We start from the raw sequence: 11,147 nt of genomic DNA, 5'->3' as shown, positions 1-11,147 counted from the left end.
TTAGCTACAGAAATAAACAATTAAATCACATTAATATTACACATTTCAACTTCACATTAAATTTTAATTTTCACACTATATTTTGCTTATTCTTCAATTTAGTCTCTAAACCGAGACTACTTTTAACCTTCACAATTAACTTCATATTTTTATACTAATTTCACTCTAGACCACATTTAGCTTCCTCTTTTCTAGTTTGACCCTTTAATTTCAAATTTTTCACAATTTAGTCTCAGTTGATCAAAATCAGCAATTAATTCCACAATTTAGTCCTTTTCTATTTTTAACTTAAAAATATATCTATTTAATCCCTAATACTAAAACTATTAAACATTAACAACATTTAAAATCTTAACCAATGCTAAAATTAAAATATGGGTCAGGTAGTACTTAACACCGTGATTTCAAATATATAAAAATTATAAGAAAATAGGCTAAATTGACTAACCAATTGAAGTTGAAACTTAGTAACTCTTATGGTCGTGCGTTCTTCCTTCTTTTCTTTCTTTTTCTTTCTTTTATTTTCTATTTTATTTGCATGTCTTCTTTCACATTTCTTCACTTTCTATCTAATATAATTTCATTTATTATATATTATATATTATATAATACATATACATACTTTTAACTTTTAATTTATTATAATATATATAATAAGTTTACTTCATTAATATTGTCTACTAAACAAGGTAATTGGGTAATTACTACTTTAATCCCTCTATTAATTTTAATCTTATAATTTAACTTTTACTTTATACGCGATTTAATCCTTATACTATAATAATTTTTAATTCATGCAATTTTACTTAATCAAAGTCTAATTAGCTACACAACTAATTTTGTAAATATTTATTAAAAATATTTACGAGTTTGATTACGGGAATGAAATCCCAGGATTACACTTTTCGACACCCCTGATTATAGGGTCGTTACAATAGAGTTATTGAGGCACTTATGAAAAAATACAGGATTCACCACCGTATAACTACAGCCTATTACCCCCAAACGAATGACTAAGCTAAAATCTCGAGCCAAGATATCAAGACCATTTTAGAGAAAACGGTTCGGCCTAACCGAAAGGATTGGAGTCTTCAACTAAATGACACACTTTGGGTTTATCAGACGAAATATAACGGATCAATTGGTATGACCCCATATCGGTTTGTTTTTGGCAAGGGTTGCCACCTTCCGGTAGAATTGGAACATAAGGCCTACTGAGCTGTACGACAATGTAACATGGAATTGGAACCTGAGGGAAGAGCAAAGAAATTAGACATCCAAGAATTGGAGGAAATTCGTAATAATGCCTATGAGAATGCTCGTATCTATAGGGACAAAACAAAATTGTTCCATGACAAAAATATCCCGAAAGCATTTCTCAATAGGACAAAAAGTGTTACTTTACAACTCTATGCTAAAATTGTTCCCCGGTAAGCTTCGGTCTTGATGGCAAGGACCCTTTTACTGTAACTAAATTATTCACACATGGTGTAGTTGAAATAGAAAGTGAAGAGTCGAGAAAACGGTTCACAGTCAATGGTTAAAGGTTGGAGCCCTTTTATGAGAATTTTCAAACCCATACGGTTGAAAAAATTCAGGTGGAACCTCCATAATACTAATCGGGACGCCAAGCTAACGACATAAAACAAACACTTGAAGGGAGGCAACCCAAGTTTTATTTATTTATTTATTTATTTTCTTTATTTTATTATTTATTTTCTTTATTTTTACTTTTTATTTTTTATTTTTACTTTCATGTTAATAAATTTCTCTTCTTATGTCTAGGAGAACCGACGAGAAAAAAAAATTGGAACGACATCTTGAAAGAATGGGCATGCTTTCGCAAAACCCCATATTCTACCCTAATCCAAGTTTTCTATGTACTATAAATAGGAACAAACTAGGCTTTCTATGTACTATAAATAGGGGATGGAGTGACATGAATATTCACTTATCATTTTCTATAAGAAAACTCCTTCTCCCTAAAGCTCTTAGCCTTTTGCTTAATTTATTTTTCAATAAAATTTTGTTCCATTAAACTTATTTCTTTTTTCTCGAGAAGCATGAACCACTAAACTCAGCTAACCAAAGGTTATCGAGATTTCTCGAAAAAGGTTCATGAGGCTTAGAACCCACACTTAGCCTTCTCAAGGAGTATTTCGTTTCTCCGCATTACGAGAATGACGCTTTCGTCCATGTCCTTCCAAAAGTGATCGTTTAATCTTGTGCAAGGAACGGCCACTTTATATGTTTTGAGAAGGTTGCACAGTCGGTTTGTTAACTTACTGCGTCAGAAGTTATCGAGCCCAAGAGACGAAATGGCGTGGCATTCACCATTGAGAAAATGATGATCTAGTGTAAGATGGTCCCACAAAAGCGACGGTTGGCTAGAGTCAGGTTCTTCTAAATTGTAAGGCTAAAATCTAAGTGGAGTTGGTGGTCGTAGGAGTCCTCTTCCACTATAACTAGCTTATTTTGTCATGACAAGGATCACCTAAAAGCCTAGGATTGAACCCAAGGAGGATCGAGATAACCGGTGGCTGGAATCCCTCAAATTGAAGAATCCCTTTCCTCAATTTTGTTTCTTTTTACAATTACAATTTTCAATTTATACAATTTTCAACTCATCCATATTTTTAATTCTATTTTTTTCCCAGGTACGTTGTTTTTCTTAGGCACGACTGTGCCCAGAATTTCGAGGAGCAATAAGTTGTAGCAATCTAGTCCTTGAGGATTTGACCCTCCTTCCCTTATACTATTCTTTTTGTTATTTTATAGGGATAAGTTATTTTTGATACTTTCAATGACACGCCAATTAAATATTAAATAAACTATTCAAATAAAGGGATGTAAAACATTAATAAAATAAAGCAAACCTACTTTAAGATTTTCATCATTTTCTCTTCAACTAAATTGCTCATATCTACTGACCTCCCTTTTAACTTAAACCTCCTTCATTTTCATCTTCCAGAAATATTTTTTCCTATTGGTCAAGAATACTTCTTGTATTTGCTTCAAAATCATTATCGAACTTTTTGAAAGAAAATCTTATAAATTTCAACGTGAAATGTGATAAACAATAACGCAAAAGCCAAAACCATATAATATTTATTCCATTACTTATAGTGGTCGAATAATTAGAATTAGTTTTATGGAGATTTACTTCCAACTAGGATATGGGCTTTACATAGTCCTAATTCAAGTTAACTTAGGTAAGGGTTTATATTTAATTTTGAAATTTCGTGTTTATCTATTGAAAGTTCAAATTGTATCTTGTAAAATTCTCTTTAATGGTGAAAAGCACAGTGCGATCGTAGACATCAAAGGTTTTTCTTCGAACCACACAAATTCGGTGTCCTTGTGTGTTGATTAGCAGCAACCTTCTCTCTCTCCACCCCCATAACAAGCTAGCTTGAAATAGAGCTAGTGGCACTTTAATTCGTTAGAGATTTTTTGTCCACTTCTTGGTGATCTTTAGACGTACTACAAGCACATTTGCAGAACTGTTTAAATTTGTCTTGATATTTCTGGTGAGCCATTGAAGATGTTTCTTCCCCTCCACCAATCTATTAATAAAATAAAGTGGAATTCTTTGCGCCATATATATAGCGAGTTGTGATTGAGGTAGAGTTCTTATGTCAATCTAAAACTTAAATGGGTCTTTTTTATTTATCAATTATAAAATATTTTTTATTTTTCCTTAAAAAATATAGTTTAAAGTTCAAATTAAAAAATAAAACTTAATAAAATATTTATCGTAAATAATATTTATCTTAATATTAAATTTATTTTTAATATTTTTCATAAAGATAAATATTATTATAATAAATAAATATCATTTAATTATCATAAAAATAAATATTATTTATTTTAATATTTAAATTTATTTATCCTTTCATAAAAATTCAGAACACAATTGAAATCTCATTGACAATATGACTAAATTTCAAGTTAAAAGAACATAAATATACTATATATATTTGAAAACTATATGAAAACAAAATAAGAAAAAAAAAAGATAATTGGTATGATAAACTTGATTTGATAATTTATTTGTTTAAGGCCTCAAATTTATCATTTAGGAATTTTTCTTAAAAAATATAATTAAACATTTTATATATTTTTAAAATACTTTTCAATAATTTTTTAATAAATTTTAAATTTTTTGAATTTATATATATTTACAAAACTTTGGAAAAATATTTTACAAATATTTTGAATTTTTTAAGACTATTTTGAATTTTTTGTAATTTTTGTTAAGAGTGACCAAATTGCACATACTCGAAATTGTCAAGGAATCAATGGGTATTTACATCAATTTGCTATTCGAGTTTTTTAAACTATTCAAATTGTAAAATTCAACTCGATTTAAACTTGAAAAATCGAATTATTTATTTCAATTGATTCAAAAAAACCAAATAACTTAAGTAACTCAATTAAGTTAACTTAAAATTAAAAAAAACAATTTTTTTAATCAAATTGAATTTTTTTCACCTCTATTCATAATATAACTTATAAAATCAATTGCAAGAAATTCTCAATCCAAAACTTGCGCCGATGGGGACTTTGTTGATGGTGAATTTATGGAACCATCAAAGCTGCAAGAAATGATAAATAAAATAATAATTGCTATAAACCTCGGTGTTTCTTTTTCTGGATAAATTTAGGTTCAGTTTAGTGTTAATCTAAGAAATAATTTTAGGTAAGAAACATTTCTGGGGAGATGTTCAAATTTTCTGCTTTCGTGAAAAGTACTTTTTCTCTTAAAAATAATTTTGTTTAGTAATATTTTTATTTCAATAATGTTTTTTGTCCCAAATTAAAAAAAACAATACTAAACTGCCCATATTTAATTTTCTCAAATCTCAAATAGAGCACGTAAAAAATACTAAACCCCATGTATATGTATAAGAAGGATGGATGTAATGGTAAAACATGAATCAAGACTGCAACACTATGGGGTGAATGTTTAAATTTTCATAAAATCAGGAATGAATCTCAAATCTAGCACACTTGATGACCTTTGAAACTGATTACTTCATCATAAGTTTTATACAAGTAATTTGATGGTGCACTACAATTGCATTATACTACTGCAAAATAGCATATAGAAGGACAATAAATAACAAATATAAATAAAGAACAAAGCGAATTGTAAAACATCAGTTTGTAATACATACATGTCCATTTGAAGAATAATAAGCACAATATCATATTGAAGTTAAAACAACAAATAAACCCAATCTGAGTTCAAAATAAGCACACTCTCCATAACAATAAAAGGGGTAGAGAGGGAGGAGAAACAAAAGAGTCGATTACCATTGGAAGTTGCCACCAAAGAACCTCCAGTGACCTCACTGCCAACCGACGAGGGGGAATGGGCAAAAAGAAGGCAGAGAGAGAACAAGGCAAAGGGGAGGAAGGAGGAAGAAAGGGGCCAAAACCGAGTTCAAGAGGCATATTAATTATTGTGATTAATTATCTTTAATTGTTTACCATTAAAATTGATTGCGATTAAATTATTCTTTTTTTTAGAGAACTTAATTCATTAAATATCGAAATTGAAATAAATTAAAAAACTTTTTTTTACCAAATGTACTCCACTCAGCTTTTGCTTTTTAAATATCTCCTACTCTTTTTCAATTATAATAACGATGTTAATTGCAGGTAACTTGAATAGAGATGGGAGAAACAAAGATTCCATTCAAAGCTAAATAAAGCTGTTGAGTACTTGAGAGCCAACAATTTGAGAATGATAGTTTACCACAATGTTCCCTAACCAAGGAGGATTTATTGCGAAAAGAAAATTCCTGAATCTCATCGTATTCATGTATATTATCATATCATAATAAATTTGTTTGTAGGTTGGATTGGGCTGAACCGAGTTTGAGTCCAACTCATACAAAATATCTATATTCATTTTCTTTACATCAAACTGATACAATCCAAAATATAGGTTAAAGCCAGCCAGCAATAGCAAAACATATTAGGTACCGCGTAGCATTTGCATCCAAAAACACTATTGGAACCCACCCATTGTTTGAAAAGTCAAAAAAGGGTGGGCACCGAAAGTAGAAAGTAAAATTGGTTGGCAAGTTGGGTTAAAAGTTGACATGGGATAATTGCAATTTTGGTCCCTAATTGTATAGGGACATTGCAAGTTGATCCTTGAACCTCAACTATAAATAGGCCTAACCATTTCTTACTTTCTTCATCTCACACTTGCCATTCTCTACTTAAGGCAATTGTTCTCTCTCCCTATTTGTAAACTTTCACTTGTATTTTTGGAGTGAAATATATTTGGTAGTGCCCGAGGACGTAGGCAAAATTTGCTGAACCTCGTTAAAATTCTAGTGTTCTTTATTTTTTGTTCTGCATATTTTGCAAGTATCATTGTAGTGATTTATTGTGCTATTAAATTACGATAGAGGGATATTCTGGCTAGGAAAGATCTGGTATGTAAGCGATCCTCCTGATCCACCTCTCTTTCCTGGGAATTGAACTTAGTGTGATTTTTCAGTACAATAATTTTACTCTTTCACATGCTTCCGCGCAACAATTGGTACCAGAGCCAGGTTCGTACTTGGGGAATACGACCGTTTATGGTACTATTCACGTATACGGCACTATTCACGTATACGATACTATTCACATATATGGCACTATTCACGTATACGGTACTGTTCACGTATACAGTAGTTGGGATTGAGGAGAAAAATGGCAGCAGCATCGTCATCAGCAAGGACTACTGTGACAAATGCAAAATTTGAAGTAGAGAAATTTGACGGTACCAATAATTTTGGTATGTGGCAATGTGAGATCCTGGATGTCTTATGTCAGCAAGAGCTAGATATAGCCCTTGAAGAAAAACCTGACAAGATGGATGACAAGGAGTGGGCCAAGATCAATAGACAGGCGTGTGGTACAATCCGCCTATGTTTGGCCAAAGAGCAGAAGTACTCTGTCATGAGGGAGACATCAGCGAAGAAGTTATGGGATACACTGGAAGAAAAGTTTCTAACGAAAAGTCTTGAAAATAGGCTTTATATGAAAAAGTAACTTTATCGATTCACGTATGCACCCGGTATGTCGATGAATGACCATGTGAACTCATTCAATAAAATTTTAGCAGACTTGCTAAATTTGGATGAGAAATTTGAAGATGAAGACAAGGCATTATTGTTGTTGAATTCCCTTCCTGATGAATATGATCATCTTACCACCACATTGCTTCATGGGAAGGACACGATCACATTTGATGCAGTCTGTAGTGCGTTGTATAGATCTGAGACTCGAAAGAAAGATAAAAGAGATCACAGAGATACAACCGCAGAAGTCTTAATAGTAAGAGGTCGTTCACACAGCAGCAAATCTGGTAGAAGGGGAAAGTCCAAAGGGAGACCCGCCAAAGATGAATGTGCCTTTTGCCGTGAAAAAGGGCATTGGAAAAAGAATTGTCCTAAGCTACAAAAGGGCAAGGCTATTTCTAATGCATGTGTAGCAGAGCATAATGAGGAGTCAGACTTTAGCTTGGTTGGCATGGCAATGGCATGTCAAACGGATGAGTGGATTTTGGATTCAGGATGTACTTACCATATGTGTCCTAATAAGGACTGGTTTTCTAGTCTTAAAGAGCTAGAAGGTGGAATTGTTCTTATGGGCAATGATAGTGCTTGTAAGACAATGGGAGTGGGTACAGTCCAATTGAAGAATCACGACGGCTCAATCCAAGTCTTGACAGATGTTCGCTACGTACCTAGCCTGAAGAAAAATCTCATCTCATTAGGTGCCCTAGAATCTAAAGGGCTCACAATCACTTTGAGAGATGGATTACTAAAAGTAGTAGCTGGGCAACTGACGGTGATGAAAGGCACAAGAAGAAATAACTTGTATTTTTTAAATGGAAGTACAGTTATTGGATCAACATCAACAGTTTCTACAAAAGATGTAGATTCAGAGGCTACCAGATTATGGCATATGCGATTGGGACATGCTGGTGAAAAAGCTTTGCAGACATTGGTGAAGCAAGGCTTATTGAAATGTGCAAATTCTTGCAAAATGGAATTCTGTGAACATTGTGTTCTGGGCAAGCAGAAGAGGGTAAAATTTGGTCCAGCAATTCACAATACGAAAGGAATTCTGGACTACGTTCACAGTGATGTGTGGGGACCTACCAAAGTAGCTTCTTTGGGAGGTATGCACTATTTTGTTACTTTTGTTGATGATTATTCAAGAAAAGTATGGGTGTATCTAATGAAAAGAAAAAGTGAAGTTTTGGATGCATTTCTGAAATGGAAGAAGATGGTGGAGACTCAGACTGGTCGAAAGGTCAAATGACTTCGATCAGATAATGGTACTGAGTACAAAAATGATCCATTTCTACAAGTATGCCAAGATGAGGGCATTGTGCGACACTTCATTGTTCGGGATACACCACAGCAAAATGGGGTGGCAGAACGAATGAATCGAACTATACTGGAGAAAGTTCGATGTATGTTGTCCAATGCTGGATTGGGCAAAGAATTTTGGGCTGAGGCAGTTACATATGCGTGCCATCTAATTAACCGTTTGCCATCAGCTGCAATAAATGGAAAAACTCCTATGGAGATGTGGACTGGTAAATCTGCTACTGATTATGATTCTTTGCATGTATTTGGTTCCACTGCATATTATCATGTAAAAGAATCTAAGTTAGACCCAAGAGCAAAGAAAGCATTATTCTTGGGTATAACTGATGGAGTAAAAGTATATCGTCTCTGGTGTCCTGATACAAGGAAGATTGTTTTCAGTAGAGATGTGACTTTTGATGAATCAACCATGTTGAAGTACAAGGATTCACAAAAGGATGACAAAACCAGTAGTACTTTGCAGCAGGTGGAGCTTGAAAAGGTTAACGATGATCCAGCTAATATTGAAGGGACAAATGATGAAGAGGTTCCTACCCAAGAACCTCTACAGCAACAAGATTCAATTGCATATAGAAGGCCAAGAAGAGAGATTCATAAGCCTGCTCACTTTGATGATATAGTGGCCTATGCACTTCCAATTACAGATGATGATGTTCCTTCTACTTACACAGAAGTAATAAGTAACCCTGATGGTGTAAAGTGGAAGCAAGCAATGAATGAAGAAATGCAGTCTCTTCATAAAAATAAGACTTGGGAGTTGGTGACACTACCCAAGGGAAAGAAGGCAATTGGATGCAAATGGGTAAATGCAAAGAAGGAAGGATTTCCTGATAAAAATGAAATTCGATACAAGGCTAGATTAGTAGCAAAAGGTTACGCTCAGAAAGAAGGAATAGACTACAATGAAGTGTTTTCTCCAGTTGTGAAGCATTCGTCTATTCGGATTTTGCTAGCCTTGGTTGCGCAATATGATCTTGAACTAGTTCAGCTTGATGTGAAGACCGCGTTTTTACACGGTGATTTGGAAGAGGAAATCTATATGACTCAGCCAGATGGATTCAAGGTTGCTGGAAAAGAAAATTGGGTTTGCAAACTGACAAAGTCGCTTTTTGGATTGAAGCAATCTCCGAGGCAGTGGTACAAGCGATTTGATCAGTTCATGAAAGGGCAAAGGTACACAAGAAGTAAATTTGATCATTGCGTGTATTTTCAGAAGCTACAAGAAGGAACTTTCATATACTTGCTCTTATATGTTGATGATATGCTAATAGCATCTAAGAGCAAAGTTGAGATTGAAAGATTGAAGACTCAACTCAATCTCGAATTTGAGATGAAAGATCTAGGAGAAGCTAAAAAGATTCTCGGCATGGAAATATGGAGAGATAGAGCTCATGATAGAGTTAGCCTGTCTCAGAAGCAGTATTTGAAAAAGGTACTACAACAGTTTGGCATGAACGAGTAGACAAAACCTGTAAGTACCCCGTTGGCTTCTCATTTCAAGCTTTCTGCACAACTATCTCCTTCGACGAATACGGAACGAGAATACATGTTGCAAGTTCCGTATTCTAATGCAGTGGGTAGCTTGATGTATGCAATGGTGTGTACAAGACCCGACATTTCACAGGCAGTTAGTATAGTGAGCAGGTATATGCATAATCCTGGAAAAGGACATTGGCAAGCTGTGAAATGGATTCTACGGTATATTCAGAAGACCGTGGATGTTGGATTACTGTTCAAGCAGGATAATACACTTGGTAAAGGTGTTATTGGGTACGTTGATTCTGACTATGCCGGTGATTTGGACAAGCGAAGATCAACCACCGGTTATGTGTTTACACTTGCTGGAGGACCAATAAGTTGGAAGTCTACACTACAGTCTACAGTTGCATTGTCAACCACAGAAGCCGAGTACATGGCTGTAACAGAGGCTGTAAAGGAGGCTATTTGGTTACAAGGTATGGCTCAAACCTTGGGGTTGGTTCAGGAGCATATTAACGTGTATTGTGATAGTCAAAGTGCTATTCATTTAGCAAAGAATCAAGTCTATCATGCACGTACAAAACATATCGACGTACGATTCCATTTTGTGCGGGAAATTATTGAAGAGAGAAAAATTTGTCTTCAGAAGATCAAGACTGCAGATAATCCCGCAGATATGATGACCAAGGTGGTAACATCAACCAAGTTCGAACATTGTTTGAACTTGATTAATATCCTGCAAGTTTAACAGTTGAAGAAGGCACTATCAAGTATTGTTGTCAAAGGCAGAAAGAATTGTGTGAAGATAAGATTATCCTAATCAAATCTTCAAGGTGGAGATTATTGGAACCCACCCATTGTTTGAAAAGTCAAAAAAAGGTGGGCACCGAAAGTAGAAAGTAAAATTGGTTGGCAAGTTGGGTTAAAAGTTGGCATGGGATAATTGCAATTTTGGTCCCTAATTGTATAGGGACATTGCAAGTTGATCCTTGAACCTCAACTATAAATAGGCCTAACCATTTCTTACTTTCTTCATCCCACACTTGCCATTCTCTACTTAAGGCAATTGTTCTCTCTCCCTATTTGTAAACTTTCACTTGTATTTTTGGAGTGAAATATATTTGGTAGTGCCCGAGGACGTAGGCAAAATTTGCTGAACCTCGTTAAAATTCTAGTGTTCTTTATTTTTTGTTTTGCATATTTTGCAAGTGTCATTGTAGTGATTTATTGTGCTATTAAATTACGATAGAGGGATATTCT

Source organism: Gossypium hirsutum, chromosome D11 (genome assembly GCF_007990345.1).
Source record: "Gossypium hirsutum isolate 1008001.06 chromosome D11, Gossypium_hirsutum_v2.1, whole genome shotgun sequence".
NCBI lineage: Eukaryota > Viridiplantae > Streptophyta > Magnoliopsida > Malvales > Malvaceae > Gossypium > Gossypium hirsutum.
The sequence above is the reverse complement of the archived record's forward strand: the minus strand, read 5'-3'. Positions refer to the sequence as shown.